The sequence below is a fragment of the Lithobates pipiens genome, unplaced genomic scaffold (assembly GCF_037356315.1).
Source record: "Lithobates pipiens isolate NorthernLeopardFrog02 unplaced genomic scaffold, aLitPip1_a1.2 Scaffold_19, whole genome shotgun sequence".
Taxonomy (NCBI): Eukaryota; Metazoa; Chordata; class Amphibia; order Anura; family Ranidae; genus Lithobates; species Lithobates pipiens.
In genome coordinates, this window is record NW_027507764.1 from 514,707,137 (window position 1) to 514,718,738 (window position 11,602).

The following is an 11,602-nucleotide window of genomic DNA, read 5'->3' on the forward strand; positions in this document are numbered from 1 at the left end:
TAAGAATGCATATTCTGCTACAAGCAATGTTTGGTGAAGGTTATTTTTGGGGTGGTTTTACCATTTGACTTTGGCAATCAAGCAGATGACAGATACTCACCCACTAGTCAATCTGCCACTCTCAGACTGAGGCTCGGTTCACACCAGTGCTCTGTGCGACCTCGCATGTGAGTCAATGCACTGCAGTGCAAATCACATGCGATGTCTGTGTGATGCAAATTCAGCCATACAGATTGTATGGCTGAATTTGCATCGCAATCGGACCGAAGTTGTGCAAGAACCTTTTTTGGTCCGTACCACAATCAAATCGCATGGGTGTTCACACCCGTGCAATCCGATTCATACCTGAACTGACAGTCACTTATATTTATCTTTTGTCACCACTCACCAAGATGTCCAAGCTGGGCTATTGTGACTATCAGGGCGTTGCTAGGTGGCAAAAAGACCAGGGAAGTTCACTTGCTGGTTGCTGCCTGGCTTACCAGTGCCCATCAATGTTGACCACTAAACTCACCTACCTGACACACTGCCCTACCTGACCCACACTGACCATTACACCTGACCCACACTGACCATTACACTGACCAACCTGACCTACACTGACCTACCTGACCCACACTGACATGCACTGACACGCACTGACCTACCTGACATACACTGACCTACCTGACCCACACTGACACACTGACCTAACTGACATACACTGACATGCACTGGCACACACTGACCTACCTGACATACATTGACCTACCTGACTCACACTGACACTCTGACCTACCTGACACACATTGACCTACCTGACTCACACTAACATACACTGACCTACGTGACCAGACTTCAGGTGACCTCCTCCTGCAGCTTAGCTGTAGTGTGCGGAGCGCCCATTACAGTACACAGCCAGAGCCAGAAGAGGAGAGCCGCCTGCCCGAGCGCCAAGGGGGGGACTTCTGATAGTGATGTGGCCGCATTGTAATTCCCACCTTCTGGAGCCTACAGCACCTATGATGGACGACACACATTCCGTGGTCCCGGCATTAGACCAGTGGGACATCCATTATAGGCGCTGCAGTCTCCAGAAGGCGGGAATTACAATGCGGCCGCGTCACTATGAAAAAATCCCCTCAGCCATGCTCAGAGTCAGATCAGTCCCCGCTCAGGCTTGGGGCTAATAATAGAGTTGTGAATGCCCAAGGTTTTTGGGGGCCCACTCGGGGCTCCATCCCCCCTCAGCCCCCCCCCCCCTCCCGATGCCACTGGTAACTATGTAAAATGTCTAAAACTTCAGCTTTAATTATGGATGAGCTTCGTGTTCGAGTCGAACGTACGTTCGACTCGAACATTGGCTGTTCGTCCGTTCGGCGAAATCCGAACATTTTGGTCCGTTCGCGTCAAATTCGTGTGCGATGGCGCAGTGCATTGCTGGCTCATGATTGGCCAAGCATGCACTGTGACCCCGCATGCTTGGCCAATCGCAGCGCCAGCAGCGAGGAGAGCCATGATTGGCCACAGGCAGGATGCCTGTGGCCAATCATAGCTCAGGCTGTGTAGTGCACGCCCCACACTATATAAGGCCGCCATCGCGGCGGCCTCGTGTAGTGTGTTGGCGTCTGAAGCAGTGGGTGTTCTGTGTACCTTCAACACAGTACACACCGATCGTTTTCGGCCGATTTTCTATCTTGCTGTTGTGTAGTGGTTATTGTTTGCGTGCCCTGACCGCAGTATACACCGCTATATTCACCTCACCTATATAGCTAGTGATCTATCTTTTATAATAGAGCTTGCAGTCAGTAGTGTTAGGAGATAGTGCGTGCTGAGTTAGAGTAGGATTTTGCAATATCAATCAATTGGATCGCTCTGCAAATGCTGTCTCATGTACCCCTTAAATGGACAAAGCCTACTTGATCTTTATGCGCAGCCACTGCGCCCATCAAGCGCAGCCACTGTGCCCATCAAACGCAAGTACTGTGCTCATTAAACGCAGCTACTGGTGCCACTAGCGGCTGGTGCTCAAAATTTTTGGGGAGGCGCAAACAAACTGAAAAAAGAAAATCAATTGCGGCCATTGTGCCATCAAACTAAGCCACTGTGCCCATCAAGCCCAACCACTGTGTCTATCAAACGCAGCCACTGTGCCCATCAAGCGTAGCCCCTGTGCCCAGCAAGTTCAGCCACTGTGCCCATCAAATGCAACCACTGTGCCCATCAACCACAGCCACTGTGCCCATCAATTGCCACCACCGTGCCCATCAAATGCAACCACTGTGTCTATCAAGCGCAGCCACTGTGCCCATCAAATGCAACCACTGTGCCCATCAAACGCCGCCACTGTGCCCATCAAATGCAGCCACTGTGCCCATCAAATGCAGCCACTGTGCCATCAAACGCAAGCCACTGTGCCCATCAAATTCTGCCATTATGCCCATGAAACGCAGCCACTGTGCCCATCAAAGGCAGCTACTGTGCCCATCAAGAGCAGCCATTGTGCCAACTACCATACCTATCAATTGCTGCCAGTATGCCCATCAATTTCTGCCAGTGTACCCATCAATTGCCGCTCCTGTGCCCCATCAAATGCTGCCAGTGTGCCCATCATTTGCCGCTGCAACTGTGCCCCATCAAATGCTGGCAGTGTGTATCACCCCGGCACTTGCCTGTCTCGCAGCGGGTCAGTGGCGGTGTCCTGCGTGCTCCTTGATGTCTTCTTCCGTCCTCTCTATCAGGCGTCCAATCACAGCGTCTGATGTTTCAGCCAATCAGGTGACAGATAACAGACCCGAGCACCTGATTGGCTGAGAGGTGGTTCAGTGTTAGCAAAGTGAATTCCTTCGCTTTGCTAACAAACAATTGAGTGAGCAGCAAACGCACAGCATTGCACCCGCTGTTCACCTTTTTGGGTGCCTATTAGAGTCTACGGCTCTAATCAGGTGCTTCCAAAAAAAAAAAAAAAACATCACTATAATTCAGGTGCCCAGCGCCAGAAAAGGGGCCAGACACCTGAATAGGGGGTGTCAGCGGGGACTATAAATAGATTCATGCAAGGCATGAATCTATCTATGGTGATAGAGCGGTGACAGAAGAGAGGGGGCAGCGCTCCTGCGCCCTTTACGGACGCACTGCCACTGTATGTTATACTTTTCATTTAAAGCCCCTCTCAGAGATAAAATCCACACCCCTGCCTGTTGTAGCCACTTCCTATTGGATGGGCTATGGTAAAAAAAAGGTGGACGTCAGCAGAGAGGATTGGAGGAGACTGGTGGTCCCCTGGGTCGGTGGTACTCCTAACAGTGAGGATGTGGGATCTAGTTTGGGGATTTACGTGGGTATATCTGGCTTCACACAGTAAAGGGGAAATGGCCTAATAGAAAAAGATAGTGGGTATTTAAGTCAAATAATGAAGAGGTAGAGAAAACATTTTGGGAGCCCAATGGATCCAGCAAATTATGCATTCTAATTATTTTCCTATTGCATTCTTCTTTCTTTTCTCCAGTACCACTACATTAAACTCCCACTTAAATTAATATTTTATTGCTTCATAGGCAGAACAAATGTCATTTGTAATTATATGGCAGAGGTTGCAGTGTGGTGGCACCAGCACCAGTGCCTAAGGCCCAATTTTTCTGCCCCTGTTTAACAGGGGCGTTTAAGTACAATTTTTGATGCAATGCTTTGCAGCAGGGCTAATTCCTGCAATAAAACTAGAGTATATGGAAGAGGTTGCAGTGTGGTGGCACCAGCAGCAGTGCCTAAGGCCAAATTTTTCTGCCCCTGTTTAACAGGGACATGTAATTACAATTCTTGATATAATATTTCACAGGAGGGCCCCTTCCTGTGCCCACCCAGAGTAACGGTGAGGACCACAACCACCAAAGGTCAATTTTTCTACTACTGTTCAACAATGGCATGTAATTACAATTCTTGATATAATCGTTCACAGCAGGGCGCTCCAGCGCCCACCAAGAGTCACTTTGAGGGCTTACAATGTTGTGGCAAAACCAACACCTTGTTCCGCCATTTCTGTAGAGCATATAGGGCAGGCCCCTACTTCCAAACATCCAACTTACAAACATCTCCTACTTGCAAACGGAAGGAGACAACAGCAAGTGAGATGAAAAAAGATGGACGACAAAACAAATTATACAGGGGTGATAACCCTTCCCTAGGTTTTCCAAAAAGCTTAAAAATAGTTTTTTGGACTGGAGCTACACTTTAAAAATGTACCAGTTGAAAATTACAAACAGATTCAACTTAACACAACAAACCTACACAGTCCCTGTCTTGTTTGCACCGCCTGTATACTGCTGTTCTGAGTATATAGGGCCTGGGGGCCACACGCATTTCCTTTTTTTAATATGGGTACAGGGTTCCCCTTAATATGCGTACAAGACCCAAATAGGTTGGTAATGGGCAGGGAGGGCTACCCATGCCATTTTTCTCAATGATTTTCAACCATATTGCAGGAACCAGATATAACATTAAAACCGCAAGCAGTTTTAAATGGTGTTATTTCCGTTTAATGTCATTTTGTGCAGGGACTGTTCTAAACACGGGAAAGACGTGGCACTTCACAGGCATACTACAGACACCCCCCAGGCACAATATTTAAAGGAATATTTCACTTTTTTTTTTCACTTTAATCGTCATTAAAATCAGTGCTCCCGCCAAAACGGCCGTTTTTAAAACTTTTTTTTGCATTGACCCATGTCCCCTGGGGCAGGAGTCAGGTCCCCAAACCCTTTTTAGGACAGTATCTTGCATATTAGCCGTTAAAATTAGCACTTTTCATTTCGAACGTTCGAGTCCCATAGACTTCAATGGGGTTCTAACGTTCGTTCGAATTTGGGGTCCGTTCGAAAGTTCTGGTGCGAACCGAACCGGGGGGTGTTCGGCTCATCCCTAGCTTTAATGTAGCTCCAAACTCTTAACTCTAATTAAATAGCATTTAATTTGCTAAGGGGCTGTGCAATATAAACAATCGCCATTTTGTTTTTGTATAAAATTATATTTTCTATTTTTCATTCTTATTCAGTGCTGTGGATCACCTTCAGCCTTTTTCTGCCACTTTCTTTTTTTTTTTTTTCCATGAAAGAATTTTATTGAAAATAAAATGAAAATACAGAAGTATCATAGAAATGAACTGACAATGTGTATACATAGCAAACATTTGTAGAAGTAATTAACAGAGTGTACTGGTATTTCACCAACTTTATATGTCTCCACTTTGTATTGGTAGGCCGAGTCTCTCAATGCATCTGTCCTTCATATATTTTCCAGGGTATGAAGCTTAAAAACTGCATTTCGATAGTCAGATTTTTTGATATCGTCTGTCTCGATAGGTAGAAAGAGTATAATTGTAGATAGTCGTCTAGGTCAGGGTAGTCAAGGGCTAAAGAACGTTAGTCGTCACTGACACTTTCTGTCTTCATCAGGATTTCTCAACCAGGGTTCCATAGAACCTTAGGATTCCTCCAGAGGTTTCTAGGGGTTTCTTGAGCAATGAGCAATTTCTACCCCTTAGATAAGATCCCACTAACACCATTGATCTATGTAGCTAAGAAGCATTCTTCCCACTGACCATTACACTAACGTATCATGGGTTGTAGATGTAGTCATTTTTAGCAGTTATTTCAAGGGTTCCTCTGTGTTGAAAAGTTTGATGGTCTACATGCACACGCTTTAGACATGACTGGACATCATTGGCCTGGCCTGGCTTCCTGATAGTGACAACAACAGGCCATGCCTGGGAATATCATTATCGTGTTCTCTTCAGGTTGCAAGTTCTCCTCCAGAAACACTGAGCACTGCTATACCTGGAAGATCTGGGAACCCTAACATTTTACCAGCTACCATACTATAGCATATGTTACATTGTTCCAGCTATATACAATATATGCTTAATGTTTTACAACTGTGTTGTTTGTGTACTTTACTAATGCGTTTATCAAAATCTGCATACTTAGCCAGATAATGCTACGATTTGACTTGCCAGCTCACTGTGTCAAATAAAAGTCTAAAAACAAATTTGTAGTTCATTTACTGTGTGCCTGATTAGCATTTCTGCTCTCAGATTATATTATGGTAATGACATTAAATCAGAAAAAAAAATATGTTCTCTGCAAAAATGAATCTACATTAAATAAAACAAGGCATGCCAGTGCAATTGTGCTACATGGTAATGGCTGTTTATTAAAGAACTCTATTGACAGTTTGACCCATAGCACCATTTCTCTAAAAGATGACTATACTTTTAGAACACATTAACTCTTTTAAAATAACTGGGAATGCAAATTTTGCAAATACAACTTTTGTATTTTTTCACTGTGTTTTGGGAGTTAGTATCATAGGATCATTAGATTTGTACATTCAGCCTGTCTGGGTCTACACTGTAAGAACAACTGGTGTACTTTTACATTGAGCCTGTCTGTGCCTGCACTGTATGAACAATAGACAAGACATCCACTTTGCATACTGTACTTATTTGATTCCATATCTTCACTGTCTTGAACTACAAAAGGAGCAATGTGTAATCACTGGAGACCACAAACTGCTAGACCAGGCAATGTCTGCATATGTTTGTAAGCATTATGGAAAGCACATGAATGTGGTATTTACCATAGCTTCTTACCTGCTATGCCAATAAAACCACCCCCTTTCCTCTAATGACCACAACACACATAACTGGGGTAAATTGACTGTAGCAGCCGTTTTATTAACCAAATATATAAATAACCAATAATTAACATATCAATAACCTTTTAAACATACTATAAGATACAGTTTAATGACGATAATGGAGCCCAAGGTCCCAATAGGCATAAACCAGAATTGTACCTGCTAGTCACTTCTAAGGCCTCCAGTCACGTAACACCGACTCGGAGACAACTAGAAGGTACCCGTACCAACTGGGAGCCGTACCTCAGACGTGTTTCTTTACCATACCTTTTAAGTGCCCATATGACCTAAAAGGATCTTGCACCCTGCCAGATGCACCATTTTTTCTCAGGGACGCACCAGTCCCCAAAACCAACAAAAAAATTACCACAACATGTAGGGCGGGAGGGTGGGAAGTTGTTCCTCTCTCTTCCCTTGCAGACTGATGCCGCCCCCACCTTCCTCATCTTACATCACTTCCCCCTCCAGGGCTCTGCCCACCTCAATCACCCACTGCACTCCCCTGCTTCCCTAACCTCAGGTACCTAATGCCCCAGGTACCTAACTCCTGTGACGCCGGCCCTCCGTTATGACGTTGGGATTGTACTCCTGGCCTCTCTTGACTTTGGTTTAGGACTGAGAACATTATATTGTTTACGATTGGCTGTCGGGAATTACATGCAATAGAACTTAGCAAAGAATATTAAAATGTATGCAGAGACTACTTGCCTGTAGTAGTTTAAGGCTTCCACTGATTAAATGCACAAAAATGATAATGTATGGTCTCGCTAAGACACTGAATCAGACATGTGGAACAGGTGTCTTCTTACTTCAAACTTTATGTCTGCAGTTACAGTGCAGATTCAGACATGCTGAATGTAAACAGAGCAATGCTTATACCATAGCTCCCAACTGTCCCTGATTTCAAAGGGACTGTCCCTAATTTGGAGCAATGTCCCTCTGTCCCTCGATCACCCTCATTTGTCCTTTATTTTGGTCTGATCCATATAGTTGTGTAGCACCCTGTAGTTTAGGCAGGGAGCTCCTCACAAATTTACTTGCCAGGAGTAGTTATCCTGGTTAATGTACAGAGATCTATTGCTTTCTCCCTATGTTTGGCCTTGTTGCACTTTTCTCTTCTACTACTAAGTTGCCGGGTACTTGGTGGTACTAGATATGAGAAGGGTATCTCAGCCAATGTGTAGGGGTTTTCCTGAATCCCTTGGCCTGCTGAGAGAGCCTATATATACAGGTGAGGTCAAGTGATCTATGTTCTGTGCCACCTGGACAGCTATCTGGGTGGATGTGTGTCATATTGCCTGGGCTGCTAGGCCAGAGATTGGGCCCATCCTGGGCACATCTGGCTGCTAGGCTGTGTGAGGGCCTATCCAGAAGCAAGAGAGCAGTGCAGAGTTGGAATTGCAGCTTGCAATCCAACCAAAAATGACGGTTCTGTGGCCAGAGAACCTGTCATGGTCGGAGGTAGAGGGGAAGCCGTCACCAGTAAGGCACTATATACCTTATTACCAGGGACCACAGCGAGTAACTGAAGCAAGTACCAAAGCAGTATTCTCACCAACCGGGAAAGGTGAAAAATCGGGAAACGTCAGTGGGAATCAAGCCAGGGGCCTAGCTAGTGGAGGTGATGCTTTCAGAGCCAGGGGCGGATCCAGGGGGGTGGGCAAAGGGGCAATTGCCCCCTCCAAGAATACGGCCGGCGGGTGGCAGCGCAGCCGGTTACGCGGCCGGTTTCATGGGTGCCAGCGCGGCCGGTTTCGCGGGTGCCAGCTCGGCCGGTTCCGTGGGTGCCAGTGCGGCTGGTTCTGCTGGTGACTGCGCTGAGTGCTGGTGAGTGGACGAGTGAGGGGGGGCAGCTGGGCGGCTTAGGGTCTGAGGGCTGCTGGCCAATCAGGAAGCCAGCGGGCAGGGGAGCAGGGAGATGACATCATCTCTCACTGCCCTGCATCCCTCCAGTTCCGCCCTCACTGTGCGGGAAGCTGTGTGCAGCAGAGAGATTACATCATCTCTCTGCTGCCTATCTTCACTCTGGGACACAACAAAAGAACACCTTAGCAGAAAAGTGACACAGTAGGGGACAATCCGCAATGTGTGGCAGGCTATGTGGCAAGTGGCAATCTGCAATGTGTGGGAGGCTATGTGGTAAGTGGCAATCCGCAATGTGTGGCAGGCTATGTGGCAAGTGACAATCGGCAATGTGTGGCAGGTGACATGGCAAGTGACAATCCGCAATGTGTGGCAGGTGACGTGGCAAGTGACATTCCGCATTTGGTGACAAGTGACGTGGCAAGTGACATTCTGCATTTGGTGACAAGTGATATGGCAAGTGACACCCTCAGGGCACCCACGGATTCTGCATTATGGTGAGTTGAACCATTTAATTTTATATTACAATGTAATAATAGAAATGATGCGCTTCAATCATCCTGACACCATAACAACCATGGTGCCGTAATGATTGGAGCGCCAATACCAGCCATTTCCCATATAAATTGCCCCCAAAAAACATATTTTATAGCAGTGTCCCTCCCGAGACTAGACTCTGGATCTGCCCCTGTGCAGAGCAGCCTTGTGTGTCAAGATCGGGACCGAACTGCCAGCGTGGGTGAAGCTTGAGGGGTATCTAGAATGCCAAGCCAAGGACCCAGCAGAGAAGCGGGGGTGACACAATTGAAGAAGATGCCACCGTGAAGATTGAAGAAGCTCAAGGAATTCAGTGGCAGTGAACTGAGAGCTCAGTGTATAGAAGAACTACAAGGAGAAGTTGTAGTGAAGCTGAAAGAACTTCACATGCAGAGGTGGCTTCTTGCTGCATGGCTGTTTTCCTATTGAAGTCTCAGAGTCTGCTAATTGAATTTGCAACTACTTAAAGTGGTGTTACCACCAAAAAATAAACAAATGTTTAAAATTCTTTAAAAAAAACAAAAAAAAATTTTTTTACTCACCTCTAAATACCTGTTGCTAGGTGGTCCCTCGTAGTCTGCCTTCTTCCTTGCCTGGGCTGGTGACATCACTTCCCCTCGTGCTGCACAGTCACCTGGGACCTGTCACGTGTCTCAGGTGACTGCGCGGTGTATCATGGCGCCCTGTGCCGCTCGCATATGCGCAGTGGGTGCCCGGCTGTGAAGCAACAGCCGGGTGCCCACAGTACAAATGATGGCGCCGCGAGCAGAGCGGGGTAACGAGGGGAGGCTTCGTTCCCCCCGCATCGGTGGACCCTTGGACAGGTAAGTGTCTGATTATTAAAAGTCAGCAGCTGCAGTATTTGTAGCTGCTCACTTTTTTTTAGGGGGTACCCCACTTTAAGGGTGTCTTGGCCCTAACCCTCTTTCCCCCAAAAATAAATAAAAGGACTGTTAAGAGAAATAAAATCTCTTTTACATCCAAGAAGTGTCTGGCACCCAATGATTCTCACCATCTTTGCACCCTCTATGCCTCACAACCCACCTACTGCATGTCAGCTATCCCTGGCTCTAGAGGTTCTCATCAGACCAAAGGAGGCCGGAGACCTTGCTACAGTTGTATCAAGAAAGTCACTTTTTATCTTTCAAAAAGTGTTTCCCAGTTCTAAACCTTTCATTCAAATTCTAAATTGCCGTACTTGTAAATTTTATAAGCCAGTATAAAGGAATAGTAGTGGTAAAAAAAAAAAAAAAAAAAGCCCTTGTGTATTTAATTAACCATTTTTTTTGTTACTTCTCCTTTCAGGGGGTGTAGCAGGGGGTGTGTCCTGTGCCTACATACGTTTGCTAGTGGGTGTCCCTCATTCCCATCTCAAAATGTTGGGCGGTATGCTTATACTGGTCTAGCTCTGTGATATCAATTCTTAAAGCAAGGGAAAAATGGGGTACATATCAGATTATAAATTAAGAGGTATCCATGGATATGTATATTAAGAGAGCTAATGCATTCACATAGTAGGACTATCCTTTAATCACCATCAAGTTCTAAATGCTTTCTTTAGCTTTTATGGGAAATCAGCAGTCTCTGTACATTCAGGACTATATACCTGTTGAGGAATTCCTGTTTTGTGCTGTTCGTTTACAAACTTCACCCCGAAGTCTTTGTGAAAAGCAGCGTCCTTATTTTTCAAGTTTACTGTTACAGGAGCAGGGCTTTTTTTCAGCGGGAACTCGGGGGAATGCAGTTCTGGCACCTCCAGGACTGAATGTATTCTATGGCAAGGAGGGTCAATTGATGCTGACTGCTGGGGGATCTATTGTCACTGGGGATCTATATTTTTGTGGGGGTCTATTGTTGCTGGGGTGGTATTTTGTTGCGGGGGTCCATTTTTGCTGGGGGAGGAGGTCTTTCACTGTGTGTGGGGGGATCTATTGTTGCTGTGGTGGGGTCTGTTGCTGCTTGGGTGGGGTCTATCAAATTTCATACAATTTAGTAGCACAAAACGATACTTGGTTCTGTGCTCTATAAAAGGAGCAGTACTTGGAGGTGGGTAGGGGGTGGAGCCAAGAGACAGTGCTCAGAGGTGGGTAGGGGGGCAGAAACCAAGGGTGACTCATAAGGGGGGAATTCCTGCACCTATTCTCTGAGAAAAAAAGCCCTGTACAGGAGTATCCCTAGGCTCACCCTCACCCTATCCAAGTTTTACCCATAAAAAAAAAAAAAAATGTACACAGCCTAGTTACTGACTCAAGTGTGTGCATGGAAATGCTGTGAGCCTGGCTGCCGTGTGCCTATAAGGGAATGGAACCCGGTGTCAAACCGCTAGACCAATCTGGTCTGTGCGCTACAAAAATATAAATATTCATATTCAATGAGATTTGTTATGAAATGTCATACTATTGCCCTTGGTACCAGTGACACCTACTGGCAGCACTGAGAAATCACAACCCCACTGAGCTTATGGAAAGACCAAGTAAGAAACTATACAAATCAGACTGGGCTGACTGCCAGCCAGCCAAAAACCAAAACCAAT